This window comes from Taudactylus pleione, unplaced genomic scaffold (genome assembly GCF_031769625.1).
Source record: "Taudactylus pleione unplaced genomic scaffold, aTauple2 ptg000201l, whole genome shotgun sequence".
NCBI classification, from domain to species: domain Eukaryota; kingdom Metazoa; phylum Chordata; class Amphibia; order Anura; family Myobatrachidae; genus Taudactylus; species Taudactylus pleione.
In genome coordinates, this window is record NW_028284603.1 from 9,237,610 (window position 1) to 9,259,665 (window position 22,056).

The following is a 22,056-nucleotide window of genomic DNA, read 5'->3' on the forward strand; positions in this document are numbered from 1 at the left end:
GTCTGCAATTCATTTCAGCCTCACGAAACCTGCATACTGGACTGTTCCTGCCTGTCACTATCTGGACATTCTCCCATTAGCTTCACTACAGTTCTCAAGTGCACTTCAGTGCTTTACCTGGACTCTTTCTTTTGCCATTTCCATGTCTACTAAGCCACTCATTAAAAGTTCCACATTTTCATTTAAATCTGCTTCTGTGTCTGCTCCTATCACCACCCCGGGTCCACAACAAAACCAGAACCTCAAATTGAGGAGGCATGAGGACCAGATTTGGGAAATTATCTTGTACATAGTAGACCCCTCAATCTACTGCTAAGCAACTACCTTCTGGTATAATTGATTTAGTGTCTTACCAATGCCTGAGATTCACCATAATGGTGTATAGTATTTACCCTGCATGATGGCGTTACTCTACTGGTCAGTAGACATTTAAGAGATGTGTGTGTACTGGAGAATGTGGATAGTATGCAGCGCATTGGCTGCTACTCTGCATGGAGTACATTGTTTGTCTCTTGTCCTTTGTAGTTCCTCATTGGCCAAAATACCCTGTATTTGTGTATCATCAAGAGAAAAAAATCACATTCCTTAAATAATATATTCCTGCCTATTGTATGTGGTCAAGTGTAATACTTTATATGTTTTATTAGTTTGGTTTATAATTTTACTAAAATAGTTAAAATGTATTATTATTGTCTAACTGGTATTCGTTCGGAATCCCGGCGGTCAGGATGCCGACGCTTACATTATTGGCACCATAATACCGATGCTGGTCAGAATCCCAGCACCGGCATCCCGACCGCCGGGATGCCGAAGGTAAGTAACGGGGTTGGGGGGAGGGTTAGGCACTAGGGGGAGAGTTAGGGCTAGGCACTAAGGGGGGAGGATTAGGTTTAGGGTGCGGGGAGGGGGAGGTTAGGTTCAGGCACTAGGGGGGAGGTTAGGGTTAGGCACCAAAGAGGGAGGGTTAGAGTTAGGGTTGGGAGAGGTTAGGTGATAATAGTGGGGACACCCATACTTACTCATCCACAATAGTGATGGACAGGAAAAAAGTGACAGGGTACATAATTTAGATTATTATTATTATTATGTTTTATAAGGAGTTGTGTAAAATATTGGAGATGAGCATGAGTGGAAGGGACCATGGTAGAGGAGAGGCATTGGTCAGATGAGGAGTGGAGAAGTTAGCAGGCAGAGTGGATGGACATAAGGTTAGAGATGTAGGGAGGGATAAGTGAGGGTGAGGAGTTTGAATTATTTGCAGTAGGAGGAGGCATGCGCCACAGGGAGAGGAAAATAAGATGAGCAGCTGTCTTAAGAAGACTAGATTGTAATAGATATGGGTGAGTGAGAGGGAGGAGGATGTTACAGTAGTCTAAGTGGGGAATGATGCAAAGGCATCAATCAGAGTGGCACTTACCGATCCCTCGCACATGTATGAGAAAGAGGGCGTGGCCTCATACCCATGAGGACACAACTTCTGGTATGTGCTGTATTGGGGGGGGGGGTGTTTTCGAGCTGCTGGGAAACACCTAGCCTCTGCCAGCACAGGCTGGATGAGGCGCGCATGAGTGCGTCATCCATCACTGCTGCAGCGCTGTTCGGTGACATCAAAATCACAGAGCAGCTCTGCAATTTTTATGTCACCCCCTCGGATGTAGTCACCTGGTGCTGCGTGCACCCTCCTAGTGACGCACTGGAATGATGTGAGCATGAATGAGAGTTTTGGTGGCATCAGGGGTTTTAGCTTCATAATGATTGGTCCGTGCAGTCTTAGCAGCTGTGAAATTATTCATGCAACATATTGACCAAATATTATTAATTGTAGGATAGTAGACAGAGAAAGAGATTCCGTCTGTTTACAGTTAGAAGCTATTTAACACTTTTCTGCATTTAAAATGAGTATATTCCAGAATATTTCTTAGAGGTCTAGGTAAGAGAGAGTATATAGGTGACTCATGCAGTTGAATAATATTATTGGTTTTAACTAGGGGTTGGTACGGGATCCCGATGGTCAGGAAGCTGACGATCATAATACTGACAATGGCACCCCAATAGTCAAAATTTAGGTAAGTATTGTAACCCTTACCCTAACCCACCCATCCCGCAGCCCAGTGTTGGACTGGGGGATGAAGGGCCCACCAGAGAATGCAGTGGTAGGGGCCCAAGCATAAGGGGTATGACTAGCCACCACACAGGGGCTCTGCCAACAATTAGAAAGAACATGCAAAGAACAGGGCCCCTTTATAAAGGAGGGGACAGAGGTGTGTCAAGACCACACACTTTGATTGACAGGAAGACTGATCTTGGTGTAGTTTCCATAGAAACAAACCACCCAAGTTCATCCATGATCCTGCTCCACTAAGTTACTAATCTTTAGATGAGAGGGTGGGGCCTTAAGGCAGTGAGGCCCACCGGGGATTTTCTCAGTACACCTGTGGGCCATTCCAACCCTACCACAGCCTAGCCCTCTCATCCCACAGCCTAACCCTAAGCCTCCCCTTAACCCTAATACTTACTTATGTAATCAGTCGAGATTCTGACAGGAGGGATGCCGCTGTTGGTATTGTGACCATGGGGATCCTGACTACATCCCTTAACTAGATCTGCATCTCGAAACAATGTCTTTTAGCATATGTTCACCACTTGCGCAATGGGTGCACATTTGTCCACATGATCTCCAATATAGATCCATTGTGTCCGTGAAGAAGTAGTGTAAGCTTGTTAGGCTCAAAGAAATTTTGATTCCTGCACTAAAACCAGTCCCTAGTTATTTTCAATTATATGGGCAGTGCTTAGGAGTATTTGGGAATATTAATATATTTTTATCCGATATAGGTTATTATAACGTCAATGAGACAGGAGTGCCACTGACGCCCCTTATGCTAATCAACTTTGAAAGAAAAAAGAAGGAAAGGGTTTCCTTATTCAGTGCACTTACTCCTCACCTACATACAACAATAACATACAGTAATGAATGTTCACAACTTTTATTTATATTTTGTCCTTAAAATGTTGGCCTAATGTCATAACAGCAGCAAAATATAAAATATAGAAGTGATTTCAAATAAGAATATGTGAAATAAAATAATATGTTAAAACAAAGGGCCTGATTCAGACCCACTCGCGAGCGGCTGTCCGCTCGCAAGTGGGTCGATGTTCTGGACTGAGCATGCGCACGACGGAGGGAGCTCCGTCGTGCGCATGCGCCAGACGCGACGAGCGAAGGAAAGTCCTTCGCTCGTTGTGTCTGATCAAAGGGGGCGTGCTGTCAATGTTGATTGACAGCACGCCCCCTTTGGTAGGCGTGCCTCCCGTCAGAAGCCGGCCCACTGACATCACTAGTGATGTCAGTGGGAGTGATTTTGGCTCTGATAGAGCCAAAATCACTCCGGAGCTTACGGTTGAAAACCTCAACCGCAGGCTCCGGCTCGCAGTTTCGATGGTCAAGACCATCGCGGCCATCAAAATGCACGCTCGTATAGCCTGTGGGTGGTGACCCACAGCTATACGAGCGTCCAGGAGGACGCTCCATTTTAATGGAGGCCGGCCCTCATTCAGAGCGTGCGCTCTGCTCAGAGCGTACGGCTCTGAATGAGGGCCAAAGTGTCCACCTGTATTACAATTCTTTTTTGTCTCCAACATATAATTATTTCTGCTTATTTTTCTTAGAAAGTATCTTATTATTCAACTATGTAGAGATGTCTTGTGGTGTCAGGGTCTGATTCAGAGCCGCTCACAAAAAGCGAGCGCTGGCTATGAATCAGGGCTGCCGCTTTGTTTTAAATAACCCGGCCTCCTGGCTGCTCGCTAAGCTGTGGGTGACCACCCACAACTTTAGCGAGCAGCCAGGTGATGGTCGCGATGGTCGCAGCCATCGCGACCATCGGGCTTGCGACGAAACCCTTGTGGTAGACGAGACCCTTGTGGTAGGGTCTCGTCTGCCGCAAGCCCCAGCGAGCTTCCGGCTCTAATAGAGTCGGAAGCTCACTACTGACATCACTCGTGATGTCAGTAGGGCCGCCCACAAACGGCAGGCATTCCTTCAGGAACGCCTCCTTTTGTCCAGCCACCCCCCCACCCCGCCTACAAAATGGGGCGGGCTGTCTATCAACATCGACAGCCGCCCATTTGTAGTGAGCCCCGGAGTGAGAGAATTTCTCTCTCGCTCTGGGGCTTGCGCACGCGCATTGCGCACGCCTCGAGTGCGCAATACCCCGCCATCGACCCGCTTGCGACCGCATAGTGCTTGCGAGCGGGTCTGAATCAGGCCCTCAGTCTCTCAAGGGATCTTGCCACGGTCTTAGCCTTATTGGTTGCCTTTCATATTAATAATATAGTCCACACTTGCGGTTATAATGGGTTACTCACATGTTGCTCTTTAGTATTAGCAGTGTAGTATTCACTTGGAATGTTCCCGTAGTTGCTGCAAATACTTGATACAATTTACTGTTAGTCAAGATCTGACTTATATAATAGTGTATCTCCTAGTAGTTCTATATATGTATTTCTTAAGGTCCTTTGGATTCTACAATTACAATAAATTATAGTCCTCACATAGTTTGCATTCAGTAATAAGTATCTGTTTATTGTAACAATACTTGCAAGTTTGTTTCCTCCTTTTAGATTCTTTATCACGTGATAGGATCAATGTAGGTGTGTCCTCTCCTGGGGTAGACACCAGTCTGGGTTTCCGTGAAATTAGCCAAAGCTAGTTTATTATGCACAAAGAAAAAAAATCCTAACCCGTCTGGGCTCTAACTAAACATAGAAGTACCTTCTCTCATCAGTGGTAGGACCTAATGCACCTACCACAAACATAGGCATATGCACAGTACTCACTGTCATTAAATCACAGGCCTGCTGTCTTTTTCCCCAGGTAGTGAGACATTAAGTAAAACCCTGAAAACACTTTTAACAGCCTCTTACAGGTGCAAGTACTAATTAGCCTGTTCTCAGACTATAGCCCTGAAGACTCGAAATGGGCCTAATGGATGGAGCCCACCCTCACTCTCCATCCATAAACCCAGGAACCCTTATCCAGCTTTTACTAAAGCCCAAACACTGTCAAGTCTATTTTGCAATCACAGACATTTTCCTGGGGTTTTTAATACATATAGGTCAGAAACCTGGGACAAATTTATCTCCCATGTATGATCTTACCAGTGCTTTTGTCACAATCCTACAATTCTGCAGCATATTTGAGGCATGTAAGGTGGCTGCAATCTTATTTATTAGGCTATGTTTGTTTCTCAATGTTGATTATAGGTTCACTAAAGATCTATAATATATTTAAGGGAGTTGTTTATTCAAAGTATTGATCTGCTATATTGCAGCGCAACTAAATACCTCAAATATCTATTTCTTAAGGTGCATACACACACAACGATTTTTTGACAGATTATCGTTAAACGATATAGTTTAACGATAATCGTTTGTAAAAATCGTTCACTTTCTGAGTCAAACGATGAACGATTTTCGTTCATGCGCATTCACGTTTGTAGTTCAGTCAGACTTGTCAACTCAACGATTTTCATTAAGTTAATATGCAAAAATCGTTTGTAGTTCATAAAAATCGTTCATTACATTTAAATGAACATAGTAAATGAACAACTTTAGTAAACGATTTTAGTTAATTTTTTCAAAGTAGAAAATCGTTTACTAAAATCGTTCATTAACTCAATCGTTGTGTGTGTATGCAGCTTTAGTGATTACTTCTCTGTGCATATATGAATCCTTATAGATCTTTTTAGTATCAACAGTCACTTAAATAATATGTGAGTATATTACGTGACTTTATCTTAATTTACTTGTGTGTGGTCACTAAATAAGCTGTGCATTTATTACATTGTGACTTTCATTATTCACATTGGTTCTTTTAAGTTATTACGTTTTATGTAGCACTATATTTGCTTTTAAAGAGTCACTTAATCAGCTGCTTGATATTTTCAGTGTGACTCGATGGTTCAATAGCTGAGCTCTGTAAGTGCTTGCTTATCAAGCATATATCTTAAGTAAATCAATGAATTATCTTTCAGATCTTTGTTATTTTAGTTTTTAGTTTGCATCGCAGCCATTATAGTATCATACAGCACAGTATCAACAGCTGCTATGTTTTTGCAATCACTTAACACTACGTGCCAGGGGCATATTAAGAGAGGAGGGGGCCTGTGTTCACTCACAGTCCGGGGTCCCCCTCCTCTCTCCTCGGCTGCCGTCAGCGAACTGACAGCAGCGGTAGACTCTGGGCAGCCATTTTTCCAGATTTCCTACTGCGCATACGCAAAACACTGGGAAAATGGCTGTGGCGCCCATTTTCCAGGCGTTTTCTGTAGCGCTACTCCGTGGGATGTTGGAGAGGTAAGTATATATAGAAGTATGGGTGCAGGCTGTGTGGTGCGGGCCCCCCCTGGATCTAGGGGCCCGTGTGCACCGCACACCCTGCACCCATTATAAATACGCCCCTGCTATGTGCTGAAGCACCAATGTCATCGAATAATGTAGCGTTGATATTGGATAGCAATGTCACATTTAGATTGACTTGTTGTGTGTGTAATAAACCAGAAACAACTACAGGAATGTAGTCACTCAGTGTTCTTTCTTTAATATCGATGAGAGGTGATTTGCTCTATTTTCTATTTTTCTTTCTGCACAGTAGAGGCAAGTTATCTCTTCAACCCAACCAGTAGTTCCTGTCTCTTAGCTGCTCCCTCCGGACTAAAGGTGCGTACACACGGTACGATATCTATGAACAATATGAACAATAATGATATTGTTCAACGATATATTGTTCATATCGTTCAAATTTATGCAGTGAACGAGCAATGATGCACGCTCCCGCGTGAACGATAACGATATCTATGATCGTCCATACATGCAGGCCAACTTGCACGATATTGTCAACTTTGCCTGTTCGGAGATGTGGCAAGATGACTTCACTGAAAGTTATCTTTCAAGTCGTTGGTGGTACAGACACTGGCATCACAAGGGGGATGCGGGCCGCACCGGGTGACACCATCCGAGGGGGTGGCACCAAAATAGTAGAGCTGCTCTGCTATTTTGGTGTCACCCCCGCGATGGTGCCACTGAGCAGCCACACTCGTGAGAGGCAGGGTAGAAGCTGTTTGCTGTCCAGCAGCTGCTTCTGCGCTGAGCCGGGCTTGCTCAGCAGAGCAGCACAGTTGCCCCTAGCCTCCCCTGCCCATTGACTGCAGAAGACGGGGGCGTGACGCATCCCCAAGATTGTTAAACATAAGTGGGCGTGGCTTCACGGAACAAAGTCAGCCCCCTTCCGCACACGCGCGCGCCGACGGGGCACGAGAATATGGCCACGGACCGAGCGCCGCAACGGGTGCAATAAAGGTAAGTGACGCCACTGTGTACAGATCATACCGTGTGTATGCAGCTTAACTACTGCTCACCAACTGCCTCTCCTCTTCTCCCAACTGTCTCCAGCCATCCAGCTAATCTATCACTGGGTATCTCTACTTCTGCATGTATAGGTAAACACAATGTAGAGTGGCAGGCATAATACCTCAAATATTTGGGGTATCACATGTGTATCTCTATATATTTATAGGTAGGTATACATATATTTATACACACTGTGTATGTATGGAAGTTGAAAAATTAACATTCCAACTTTATAAGAACCAAAGAGCTGAGAATACAATGGCCCTGATTCAGAGCCGGACGCTCTGACCAGAGCGCTCGCTCTGAATCAGGGCCCACCTCCATAATTATGGAGCGTCCTCCTGAACGCTCGTATAGCTGTGGGTCACCACCCACAGCATATACGAGTGTGCAGGTTGATGGTCGCGATGGTCTTGACCATCGCCACTGCGAGCCGAAGCCTGCGGTTGAGTTTCTCAACCGCAAGGCCCGGAGTGATTTTGGCTCTATCAGAGCCAAAATCACTCCCACTGACATCACTAGTGATGTCAGTGGGGCCGGCTTCTGACGGTAGGCGTTCCCTTGGGAACGCCTCTGTCTGGGAGGCACGCCCCCGGCACGCCCACCAAAGAGGGCGTGCTATCAACATCGACAGCACGCCCTTTTTGATCAGACACAACGAGCGAAGGAAAGTCCTTCGCTCGTCGCGTCTCGCACATGCGCACGACGGAGCTCCCTCCGTCGTGCGCATGCACAGTGCACACCATCGACCCACTTGCGAGCGGACAGCCGCTCGCGAGTGGGTCTGAATCAGGCCCAATGTTCAGAGATGGTATCTTGAGTATTTCCCACATGTCAAGTGCACCATGCTTAGGGCCTAATTTATCAACGAGTTTATCACTCAAAACTAGTGATAAATATCACTTTTTCTGATAAATGGTGCTCAGCCAATCAGCTCCCAATTGTCAACTGTTAGAAAAATGACAGTTGGGAGCTGATTGGCTGGAGCACCATTTATCAGAAAAAGTGATATTTATCACTAGTTTTGAGTGATAAACTCGTTGATAAATGAGGCTGTTAGTGTTAGGTGATAATAGTGGGGACACCCATACTTACTCATCCCCAATAGTGATGGACAGGAAAAAAGTGACAGGGGACGTAATTTAGATTATTATTATTATTATTATGTTTTATAAGGAATTGTGAAAAATATTGGAGATGAGCATGAGTGGAAGGGACCATGGTAGAGGAGAGGCATTGGTCAGATGAGGAGTGGAGAAGTTAGCAGGGAGAGTGGATAGACATAAGGTTAGAGATGTAGGGAGGGATAAGTGAGGGTCCCTTAAAAAGTGGGAGGCACATATAGAAACCGTTGTAATTCCTACACCGTTCACCTGATTTGGATGTAATTACCCTCAAATTAAATCTGCAAGTCTGCAGTTAAAGCACATCTTGTTTGTTTCATTTCAAAGCCATTGTGGTGGTGAATAGAGAAATATGAAAATTCTGTCAATGTACCAATATTTATGCACCTGACTGTGTATGTATATATATATATATATATATATACACATACATACATACACACACACACACACACACGCATACATACCCATACTCCATCATGAGAAATCACTCCCCCAAATCAGAGCAGGGCCATCTCTTCCATTGGGCTTGTTGGGCAGTTGCCCAAGGGCCCGGAACTTGTAGGGGCCCACCAACCTGCCCCCCTACAGCCGCGAGTACTCACCTCAGTCCCAGTTTCACTTCATCCGCCAGCTTCAGACCAGTCAGACAGAGTCTCTCTGCATGTGTGGGAGGTTTGATGGGCATGCAGGAGGGTTTAATTTTATTGACCATTTAAATTTTTTTCCCATGAATGGGTGGGTAGGGGCCCCAGTGCATTGATTTGCCCAGGGCCCACACTGCTGTTAAGACAACCCTGAATCAGAGTCCCTCTCCTTTAATCAATAATCAATTTGTCATCCATCATTGAAAAACATGTCCCAAAACTACAATGCCCCCACTCACTGATTAAAAACCCCACACTTTTCTCCTCACCTAAAATATCTATTCTAATCCTCACCTGGCTGCCTTTGGTTGGCCCTGCCGTCTCATATAGTCCTCCTGATCCTGATTCCTGAATACAGTACCACACAGCCTCCTGCGCTGTGATTGGTGGATAGTTTCAGCCATTAACCAATCAGCATCGCACAGCGGCACGTCACTGACTGCAGCCAAACAGAGCTGCCGACCGCCGGGTGCTGTGTGAATTATGCTGCCCGACCGCTCTAATTGTATTTACAAACACAATTGAAACGGCCGGGGAGCGTCCTCTGCCTGCATGTCCCCAGCCCAGTCTGTCCCTGGCTGCCTTTGTGGTCCGCCAGGGGATTGGGGGTCTTAGCGATACTGGGGTAGGCGTGGCCAGGCCCCCGAGTGTCCTGGCCCGGGACTCAATTCCCGGCGGTCCCCCCCTGATGGCGGCCCTGACCGCAGGTGTCGGTATCCTAACACTGTCGGGATGCTGGTGTCGGAATTCTGACCGCCGGGATCCCGAGCACCATCATCTCGTACCCAGCCCATTTATTCAGGTGATCTTGAAATCTAAGGTGAACACAGTATGTTGAATCTACATGTATTTTGTAAGGACAAACAATATATTATTATATTTATTTTATTTATTTATTGGAAACATGACAGGGTATCAGTATGTAATACCGCCGGCCGCATGGTTCCCCCGGAAGCCCCTAACCTAACCCCCCGCGCTGCTGTCCGCGCCCATCTTACCTTCGCTCGGTATGCTGGCCGTCGTGCTCCCGGCGTAGGTAAAATGACAGGCGTCGGGATTTTGACGCCTGCCGTTAGACCCTTGCCGGGATTAGACAGTCGGGATGCCAACGGTCGGCAATTAGACCACAGACATCCCGACTGCATACCGTTTGACTTTTCTTGTTAGGTAAAACATAAGGAATGAGTGATGCTCCTGATGTAAAGCAAACCTTCAACCACTGTTCATTATAATTTGGGCATTGGGTGGCATTTCGGAGAAATTTACCGCAGCAGAAAAAGAAAATAAAGATTGCAGCTACTAATCAGAATTGTCGTATGACCCCTAGATTACTTAACACATTTATTTAAAAAAATGTAAATGAAAGGAAATCTGTAGAGAACGTGATTTTTCCATTGGTTGCTCAACTATTTAAAAACAATTTTATATATATATTGACACAGAAAGTGACTGTAGAAGGAAGATGAGTGTTACTGCAGTGTACCAGCACAATGGGGTCCGTATGACAATCACAGATTCTTCAGTTCAGGAAGGAACCAGCGGAAACATATTTGCTTCCTGTAGGGAAGTAACACTGGGCCTGATTCAGAGCCGGACGCTCTGAACGAGCGCCCGCTCTAAATAAGGGCGCTTTTTTTCTTTTGGTGCGTTCTCCTGGACGCTCGCATAGCTGTGGGTTACCACCCACAGCTATAGCGAGCGTCCATGATGATGGTCCCGATGGTTAAGACCATTGTGACCATTGGGCTTGCGACGAGACCCTGTGGTAGGGTCTCGCTGCCGCAAGCCCAGGAGTGATTTTGGCTCTATCAGAGCCAAAATCACTCCCACTGACATCACTAGTGATGTCAGTGGGGCCGGACCCAGACGGTAGGCGTTCCCATGGGAACGCCTCTGTCTGGGCAGCCACACCCCAGCACGCCCACCAAAGAGGGCGTGCTGTCACTCACCATCGACAGCACGCCCCCTTTGGTGCGAGACCCCGAGCGACGGCTTCCCCGTCGCTCGCCGGGTCTCGCGCATGCGCACGACGGAGCAGCCTCTGTCGTGCGCATGCGCATTTGGGTACCATCGACCCACTTGCGAGCGTCCTGCGCTCGCGAGCGGGTCTGAATGAGACCCTCTGTTCTCTAAAGATATAAAAGGAATGGTGCCTCTAAATGCAATGAGGAAAAAAAGAAATGTAAGTTCCAAAACAAAGAGGGTGGTCCCATTTTGTTAGGTACAGTATGTAAACCCAAATAAATTGTAACAAGTTTTTCCTCTTACTGAATATAATGGTTTTGCCTTTGTCAAACATTTACGTTGAATTAAAAATAGTAGCCTCAATCACTATTTGTTCTACATCTTAGGGTGTAATAGGTTAAAGCAGAGCCGTAACAGCCTAAATAGCATCCTTCGCCAGCCCACCCCCTTAGTGACTGATGTCATGACGTCATTACATTGCGCGGAGGAGGCGGGCTCGGCAGCACCAGTAAGTGCAGCGCTGACTGGAGGGTCTCAATGATGATTTAATCAGCGGCATAGACTGCAGGGTTCCTGCAAAGGACTTTTCTGTGGCACCGCAGCAGTGATCCTGGCTGCCATTCAAGGCACCCTGCCATCCAGAAGCAAGGATGCAAAGGGCCTGATGCAGAGATGTATGCAATGTTGATGGTTTGCGTACATCTCCGATGGCGTGGGGACTGCGCATGCCCTTGACCCATTCTGCACACGCGCTGATAACGGGTCCTGCAGGATCGCTCACAGTGCCCCCAAAACAGCACATGATTGACATACTGCAGCCATTTAGGGGCGGGGGAGGGGCATTTTACAAAACAAGGGTGTGTCGTCCCTGTTTTGTCAGCGTGCCGGGGCCAGGGTATTCCAACACAGATTTCCTGTCTCTGGCTGAGCAGTTCCGTTGCTCATTCTGAGGAAGCTGACACAATGGCCGCATTGGTGATTCGATGACGCATCTTCGGACGCAGCACTCTGATCTACGTGGTGCTTGCAGGAGGTGTTTTTTGTCATCAGACGCCTCCTTGCCACATTAACACATCTTAGTATCGCTGCTCCATGCAAAGTCGCAGCAGCAATGCTAACAGCATCCATCGCTGAATCAGGCCCAGGTCTGAATTAGCCCAGCTCCCAGGTCTGAATTAGCCCAGCTCTCAGGTCTGAATTAGCCCAGCTCTCAGGTCTGAATTAGCCCAGCTCCCAGGTCTGAATTAGCCCAGCTCCCAGGTCTGAATTAGCCCAGCTCCCAGGTCTGAATTAGCCCAGCTCCCAGCTTCCAGGTCTGAATTAGCCCCTTTGAGTATTAATAATCCAAAGCTCAGCAGATGCCCAGTTTGATACTACTGTATGGTTGGTCTGTTAAGCAGCAGATGCATTTTGCTTGGCCCTAGATAAGTTCAAAGACAACAGGGATGTTGTTTATCTTTGGGGGATCAGTTACCATCTTCCTGCAATTAATAGGGTTACGTGGGCGTACCCAGGGGGTGACTTTCTAAACTTTGAGCCTCTTGTGCATGATGCAGAGATTTCTGCCTGTTTATGATGCAAGTATACCAGGTCCCGTGGATCCAGAGGCCGAGGTAGATCCACTGCATCCTCGTCCCAACAGGACAAGCCTGTGGTTAAACCCTCTGCATGACGCACTCTCTTTTCACTTGGGGGACCCCAAGGTGGGAGCTCAAATATTTACTGAGGAGACACATTACTGTTCACCAGGAGGGTCCCTGTATAAAGCTAGAAGGTAGCGGAAGACAATTATGGATACGATAGTGGACAGTGTCAGTGGCAGATTTTATCTAGTTGCAGCTCCATTCCGACACTCTACACTTGGCCCCGCCCCCAGCACTTAGTACTGATGGTGGGGCGGAGCTATCAGGCAGGGAGCAGGAGCAGAGATGTCTCTGGAGTGGCTCCCGATTGGAAGTTCTTCCTGCTTATCATCTCACACAGGACTGGCAGTCTCAGAGGGAGGAACTCCTCCCCCTGTGGGCCTGCCAATCTAGAGGGTGATTAACAGTAAGAGCTTCCACCTAGGGATGGACATCTGGAGCACAGACATCAAAATGATTGGATCATTACCATTTGATGGTGGCAAACATCGGAACGCCGCCATCGAATGCTAAAAACACTACAATCATAAGAAAAAAAACAGAGGGTCGGCAAACATCAACCATCGATGTCCATCCCTGCTTCCAGCAGGAGGCCCACACTGTGCTAATCGCTGGCCACAATGTGCTTCTAGGGGTTGCAGACTGTGCAGTCCTAGAAGCTGTTTCACTGCAGCTGTGCATGAGAAAACACTGACTGGCTATGCACTATTATATCAAACAAGTCACAACAGATAGAATTAATTGTACTATTATAAATACAATATTATATAACAGTGGCTTAGTGTAATAAAATAATGTACCTCATTCAGACCCGGTCGCCAGCGCCGAGCGCTGGCAACCGGGTCGATGTTTTGGTCTCGCTCCGGAGCGCACTACAAAAGGGCCGGCTGTCGATGTTGGTCGACAGCTCGGCCCGTTTTGAAGGCAGGGCGGGGGGGGGGGGGGGTGGCTACACAAATGGAGGCGTTCCTGAAGGAACGCTTGCCGTTTTGTGGGCGGCTGCACTGACATCAGCAGTGATGTCAGTGGGGAGTTTCCTGCTTGATCAGAGCAGGAAGCTCCCTGGGGCTTGCGGTTGCCGAGACCAACCTTAGGGTCTCGTCGCAAACACCGATTGTCGCGATGGTCTTGACCATCGCGACCATCACCCTGGTCGGTCGCTAAAGCTGTGGGTGGTAACCCACAGCTTAGCTAGCGACCAGGAGGCCGCACAAAAAAAAAAAAGCGGCCGCCCTCATTCAGAGGGAGCGATCGCAGATAGCTCACAAACACATTGGGCTCAATTCTAAATCGCATGCAATGCCGATAGTCACGCAAATGGATGATTTATTTTAACTGTGCATTCGTCACTACAAAGTTGCATGGCACATGTGTCCCACAGGGTGTGCGCACAGATGCGCAGTAGCGATTAAGATGCACGGTCTCAGAAGTACAGTATATTTGAAATGTATTGGGTGATGGCTATTCAGATGCACTGTCTTATGGGCGTGCTATGCCATAGCTTAAGGTGATGTAAAGTATATGTATGTGGTGTAGTGAGAGGAATCAGCAGTAGCTTGGAAATTGCAGCCCCCCTTTAGTCTAAAGGTAGGAGCCGCCACAGGAGTGCTCATTTTATTCGCACATGGACACTGCAGCACAAGCAGTTTGTAGATCTTCTGGCTGAAGTGGCTGCTGTGCTGAATATTACATAGAACTGATTTTTCCCATTGAAGTACCCTGGCTGATCAGACGATGAACTGGAATTGTGCACTGGAGTTCCAGCTATCTCAAAAGGCCCCATACACCTAACCACTGATTGTCCGTTCCTGCGATCAGTAAGGGACTGACTGTCATACTCCGACAGTGATATACTCGGATAGTGAGTGACCCAGGGCCAGACCATGCATAGCAGCATGCCCCCACCCCACCGCTCGCGACCCGCTAAGCCACGCCCCCTCATGGAAAGGGGCGTGGTCACAACACCGCGGGGCCCACCGGGGAATTACCCGATTCCCCGGCAGCCCAGTCCAAGCCTGCCTGCGATTGAATCGGAAACAATGATCCGCCAGTCGGAAATGCCAACAGACGGCCATCGATGTTTCCGCGATCCATCAGAGGATTGGTGCAATTATACATGTTAAATTTAATCGATTGGCAAATCACGATCATATTTTGATCGTGATCGGCAAATCAGTGAAATCCAACATGTTGGATTTCACAGATCCTCCAACCTGGGATCTCAGCATCGCAACAACCCATCGCTATAGGTTGTATAGGGGCCATTAGTTCTCATGTCCAATCTAGCCTCTCACAGATTTCACAAGACACCCAGACAAACATGACATTTCAATGCAGTAAAAAAATTAAAAAAAAATCCTATTCATAGTTAAAAATTAATGTTCAAAGTATTAATTATGTCTAGTCTGCTAAAGTGTGATGATTCAACTCACTTTTGTCACGGTTGTTTGTATCTGTTGATCCGTATCAGGACCCTTGGGTCTAGCTGAAGCAGGAGTGAGGCTGAAGTTAGCTTTGATAACCTCTGAATACCAGAGCCAAAGTAGCACTGGCAGGAGGGACTGAATCTAAAAGCCAGGAACTGGACCAGATAACGGAACTAGAATCCGCAGCTATAGGACCCTGGAACCGACCGTTGACAACTTACCTCCAAAACCAGAATCCAGGAACTCAGTACTGGAACCCACCCCTAGGAACTCAGGGGGTCATTCAGACCCGTTCGCGAGCAAAGGACGCTCGCAAACGGGTCGATGTTGCCCCACTGCGCATGCGCACGACGGAGGGAGCTCCGTCGTGCGCATGCGCGAGACCCGGATAGCGACGGGCTCTCCGTCGCTCCGGGTCTCGCACCAAAGGGGGCGTGCTGTCGATGTTGATTGACAGCACGCCCCCTTTGGTGGGCGTGCCGGGGGCGTGACTGCCAGACGGAGGTGTTCCCATGGGAACGCCTACCGTCTGAGTCCGGCCCCACTGACATCATTACTGTGATAGAGCCAAAATCACTCCTGGGCTTGCGGAAGCGAGACCCTACTGCAGGGTCTCTTCGCAAACCCGATGGTCGCGATGGTCTTTGACCATCGCGACCATCTTTTTGGCCGCTCGCATAAGCTGTGGGTGGTCACCCACAGCTATGCGAGCGGCCAGGAGGCCGCTCCAAATTTAGATGGGACGGCCCTGATTCAAAGCGAGCGCTCTGGTCAGAGCGTTCAGCTCTGATTCAGGCCCTCAGAGAGATACAGCCAGCGGAGACTCAGGACCAAAATAAGCTAAAGCTGGAGTCATGGCAACGCAGAACTGAAACCAGAAATGAGGACCTCAGACCTGCAAGTTGACTGCAGGTGCACAGACCTGGAACCTACAATGTGCACCGATCACGATCATATTTTGATCGTGATCGGCAAATCAGTGAAATCCAACATGCTGAATTTCACCGATCCTCCAACCCGGCATCCCAGGATCGTGACAAACCATCGCTAGTGTATGTGGGCCATTAGTGCTGATGTCCAATCTAGCCTGTCACAGATTTGATGACACCCAGACAAATGGGACATTTCAATGCAGTTAAAATAAAACAATTCCTATTCACCATTAAAAATTAATGTTTCAGGTATTAATTATGTCTAGTCAGCTAAAGTGTGATGATTCAACTCACTTCCCGCATCTCAAAGAGGCCCCAAGAGCTTTGATCCCTGTAAAATCGAGTACAGTGCATCAAATCGGACAAGCTGAGTTCAAATAGACATTAGAAATTAGTTTCCGTCTGTGAGTGACCTGAAGCTCTTCCTGTCTTTGCCCAATTAGCCAATCCACAGGCATCTGTATTTGTTGATACATATCAGGACCCTTGGGTCTAGCTGAAGCAGAAGTGCGGCTGAAGCTAGGGGCTTTTATAACCTCTGAATACCAGAGCCAAAAGTAGCACTGGCAGGAGGGACAGAATCCAAAACCAGGAACTGGACCCAATAACGGAACTAGAACCCACAGCTATAGGACCTTGGAACCAAGCATGGACAACTTAACTCCAGAACTTGAATTCAGGAACTCGGAAATGGAACCCTCTACTGGGAACTCAGAGAGATACAGCCAGCAGAGACTCAGGACCAAAATAAGCTAAAGCTGGAGTCATGGCAACGCAGAACTGAAACCAGGAATGAGTACCTCAGGCCTGCAAGCTGACTGCAGGTGCACAGACCTGGAACCTAAACACTGATACACAGAACTGGAAATGGAACCGGGGACCCAGTGCTCACCCGGTCTACCAGACACCCATAACTCAGAGACCAGTCACCTACCACTGATGATATGCGAGCAGACGGACTGTTTACTTGTGGTTGTGTAACTGGAGCACTTGCTGAGAGCACAGGAACAGAGCTGGAAGCAACAAAAGCCTGGAGTCAGGGAACTATCCTCATGGGAAAGAAGGGAGCTGTTCTGACAATGGAGTAAATAAACATTCTGATTCTGCACCCATTATTCCTGAGGTTATCGTGAGATGGTATAGAAGAGGACTGATATAAACCAATCCACCTGAGAAGATACACCCCATAAAGGATTTATATTCCATCCACAAGGGGGACTCACCTTTACCCATGTGAACATTTAACTCCATATTCCATATACTTGGAACATCCTGCCTACAGTTATTGCTCAGCAGACTCATCAGACTTTTTAATTTAACACCATACACAAACTGAACATCCTGCCTACAGTTTTTGCATAGCAGACTAATAGACTGGGACAATTCTTTTCCTTTTATTAATTTTTCAAAACCCTGTACACAGTACGAACATCCAGCCTAAAGATTTTGCCGAGCAGACTCAATACTGACATAATCAATATACAACCAGTTATACCAACCTAACATTCATTATCAATCACATACAGAGTTTATATTTATATACCATAAAGCGCTCACTACCCATCCAATTTGTTTATTCACTCTACTGTGGGAGGTTGGGACACCCCCAGAAGGTAAGCAGCTAATGGTAGATACAACACATACAAAACAGTGTGAATATATATATTACCTTGCACATTTCTTGTGTGTGTGTGTGTGTGTTTTATATATATATATATATATATATATATATATATATATATATATATATATATACACACATACACGTTAAATAACCATCCCACCTATTGTAACTCTGAGAGCGCTTGCCATTTTCTCCTTTACAACAGTGTTCTGACAATGGGCCCGATTCACTAAGGATCGCAATTTTGCATATATGCACGCACCACAGTTGCTAATATCAGCGGTGTACATTCACATTGTGAACACAGCCTGACATAAGGATGCCCACTTCTGCATACTCACATCCGTATACTATGGCAACATAGCAAAACAATCAGTAACATCGAACTCAGACACACAGTTATGGAAGCCCAGACCTCACTCCGGAATTGCTAACTTCTGTGCGCGCTACGAGACCTCAGGAAATGTCTGGTATCACAGTGTATAATTTATGTACGCCCATGCAATGGCGTTGAAACGCACGGCCACCCCCGTCACCACCCAGAAAAGGCACTTCCTGTCACTCTGTCATGCGTCTGCCTAACCTCTGTGTACGCAGTTCTGACTGCGTCTGGCTCGCGCACACTATGATGCATACACAGTGCGAATTAATCGACCAATTCCTTGCTAAATCAGGCCCAATTAGCTGGTTTCCGGATCTAGTTTAAATGGGGTGCCTTCAGTGTCAACTGGATAATCAGATCATGTGAGCAGCTTCTAGATTCCAGTTGGACAGGGAGAATCATGTGACAGAATCCAAAATGGCCACGCCCATGCAGCCAGACTTTAGTTAATAATAGAGATGCAGTGTTTCAGGGATGCAGTACACGGAAAGATGAAGCACGGTGGACCCTGAGGATGCACCGCCAGACATGATAAGTGGGGCTAAGACGTTGATGTGCAACAATACTGAGGGGAGTTAACTCATGTGGAAGCACTTGAGGGAGGCAAATTTAAACACTTAATATAAATCATCACACCTTTACAGCTACCGCTATGCGGGCCATACATCTAGCGTGCCAATCCCCGATGTAGATCTGCGATTTTTGTTGGGGGATTCGGCAAAATCTAAATGTGGGTACACACTAGACTATGTCGTCCAATACCGATCGTCTAGTGTGTACCCATGACATGCACACTCCCGCAGGTTGTTAACGACATCGCCCGTTGGCCCTACCACAGGCCCAACAGGGGATGTCACTAATGATGTCATGCTGCAGTATGCAGCATGACATGTCCTTCTCCCCCCGGCGCACCCGACATCGGCAAGTGTGTATGCAGTTGCCGGTGCAAGTCCAGTCGCCAGCGCTATCGCACTGGGTACACATCAAATAATGTGTACCAAGCTTACCATGTTAAAAATTGCCAATTTGCTGATACCAATCATGGAAATGTCAGAATTTGCCAATCAACCGAGCCAGGAATCTACTAGAATGGGTAATTGCCCCAATAGACGGTACATGTATGGCAAGCTTTGGACATCAGTGTGCTGCAATGTTGTTGGTTACATGTATAAGTGGAACCAAACAAACATCATTCTCCATCATGAGGAATATCTATAATGAGTGCAGGGTGTATGGTGCACATGGGCCACACCGCGCACCCATAGTCATATACTTACCTGTACATGGCACTGCAGAGCAGCAAAAATCACAGGGAAAATGGCGGCGGCATGCCAGGCTTTTCTGAGCCGGTCCCAGTCGTGAAAATACGGTGGACAAAAGACATATGGGTCCCCTGTATTTTGCACAACCAGCACTGGGCTCAGCGAGCCGGTCCTGGTTTTGGAAATATGGGGGACAAAAGATATATTATATTTTGGAAAATAATACGGGGGACAAAAGACGTATTTTATATTGGAAAATAAGGGGGACCCCTATGTCTTTTGTCCCCCGTATTTCCAAAACCATGACTGGCTCGCTGAGCCCAGTGCTGGTTGTGCAAAATACGGGGAACCCCTATGTCTTTTGTCCCCCATATTTTCACAACCAGAACCGGCTCAGAAAAGCCTGGTGCTGGTTGTACTTTTAAGGGGGACCCCACGCCATTTTTATTTTTTACATTTGTACATTTCACTCACTGATCTGTGCATGCATCTGCGTAATACATACCTGTTCATGCATCGCCAGCATGAAGCAGGTCTATATTTTGGGGATTTGAAGTTCAATTTGGTGTTCCTTTTCAAAACGAATATTAGTAAATGTGTGATTTGTATGTTGGTCTATGTAAAAGTACAGAAGTTTCGCCGTTGTTCGAGTTAGAGTGGGATTTGGTTTTATGTTCAATTTGACATTCGGTTTTTCCTTTAGTAAATTTCCAAAGGCAAAATCAAATGCAAATGGAAAGTCAAATCACTGAAAAATAAAAATTGAACATTAGTAAATATACCCCTATATCTGTCTAAATGAGTCCCCTTATGCGTACTTTTATGTAGTTACCACTAGAGGTCACATCACCAAGTAACGATGCAAATGAAATGAAATTCAGAACTTTTGAATGACTGTTTTTTACTAAACTTGGAAATCTGTGACACAATTTTAGAACTTCTCTTACAGCGGTAGATATATATATTTTTTTTCTACTGTGTGACCCCAATGAAAAGGCTTTGAACCTTGAAACGTCGGCTAATATATTTTTTCTACTCCATTATCATCCCTGAGCGCCGTTTACTTTGGAATGGGCATGTTTTTGTATTTTGGCACGGGGGCAAGCTAGGTTTTATTAGTGTGCTGGGAGGTTTTAGATTTTGCAAATTATTATATACACACATATACGCAAGATACTTATTCAAAAGGTAATGATATATTCAGACATTTGCGCCATCATTTTGTGATCACAGTTACGTAATTCATGTTACGAATTCCGATGCCTACTCCATGTGACACCACAAAGCAAGATCTTCTGCCAATAACAACCGCCTGTTGTTCCCCTAGAACTAGGATACGTTCACCGGTACTTAGGCGGCCGCCTGGACTTATGCTGGTGGTAGTAGTGGCTCACATGGAGATACAGGGGAACTCAATGGGTAAAGAATGTACAGTTAGGACTGACACAGTTAATGATGATAAGGATATTGATGGTACGGATGTTGTGAGAGTACAGTTTGTTTTTTGGACAATAGCTTGGGAGCCAATGGTGTGGCAGCTGTGCTGATGGTGCGGCGATGAAGTCGATGTTGGGGCAATTGCTGTAGATAAACAGTCTAAGGTTTGATAATGGCTTTGAGAGCCGATGGTGTGGCCAGTGTGCCGATGTTGCAGCGATGGTGCCGATGTTGGGGCAAGGGAGCTACTTGAGCTGCTAGATGCGGCTAGGAAGCAGTTTGGAGATTGGAGGTAGCACGGAAGCTACTTGGAGCGGCTAGGAAGCCGTATGGTGAACGTTGGAAGCACAGAAGCTGCTGGATGCGGCTAGGAAACCGTTTGGTGGTAGCACGGAAGCTACTTGGAGCGGCTAGGAAGCCGTATGGTGAACGTTGGAAGCACAGAAGTTGCTGGATGCGGCTAGGAAACCGTTTGGTGGTAGCACGGAAGCTACTTGGAGCGGCTAGGAAGCAGTTAGAAGATAGCTGAGCAGATGACAGCACGGGGGCTGCTGGATGCGGCTAGGATGCTGTGTGGGAGTTCAGTGAACAGGAAAAACCTGACTCTGCAGCCAGGCCGAGGGAACACACAGACACTCTGTAATGCGGCCTGTGTCGCCCGGTTGACATAAGCAGCTGAGATGGTCTAGGCAAGGGCCTAAACAACAGACAGGTGGATTCAGATGCTGCAGTAACACATAATGGAAGCAGTGAGGTGGAAACCCTGCAGGTAACAAGATAAATGCAGACAGACAGGACTGTGGTGTAATACTGCAGGGCTGAATGGAGACAGTATCCAGATTCAATAACCAAAGTACTCAGTAGACCGGCAAGCACTAGGAACTGAACACAGCAAACATACACTGGTAGTGACACAGTATAACCGGCAATGAGATCAGGGCTGGGTGTATACTTATGAGATGCAGGATCCAATCAGAGACCATTCCTGGAGAGTAATTCCTAATTAAAAAAGGTATGTGTGTACCTGCTCTACAAGGAGAGAGCTAGTTAATTAGTGAACACATGAAACAACACAAACACAGACAGACCTGAATGACAGGCAATGAATTGACACAGACAAGACAGGATTTCCAGCTTCCTGCAAAAAGCCAGAACAAGGATAGGACATGATGCAGTATCCTAAGAGGGCTATTCAATATGAAAC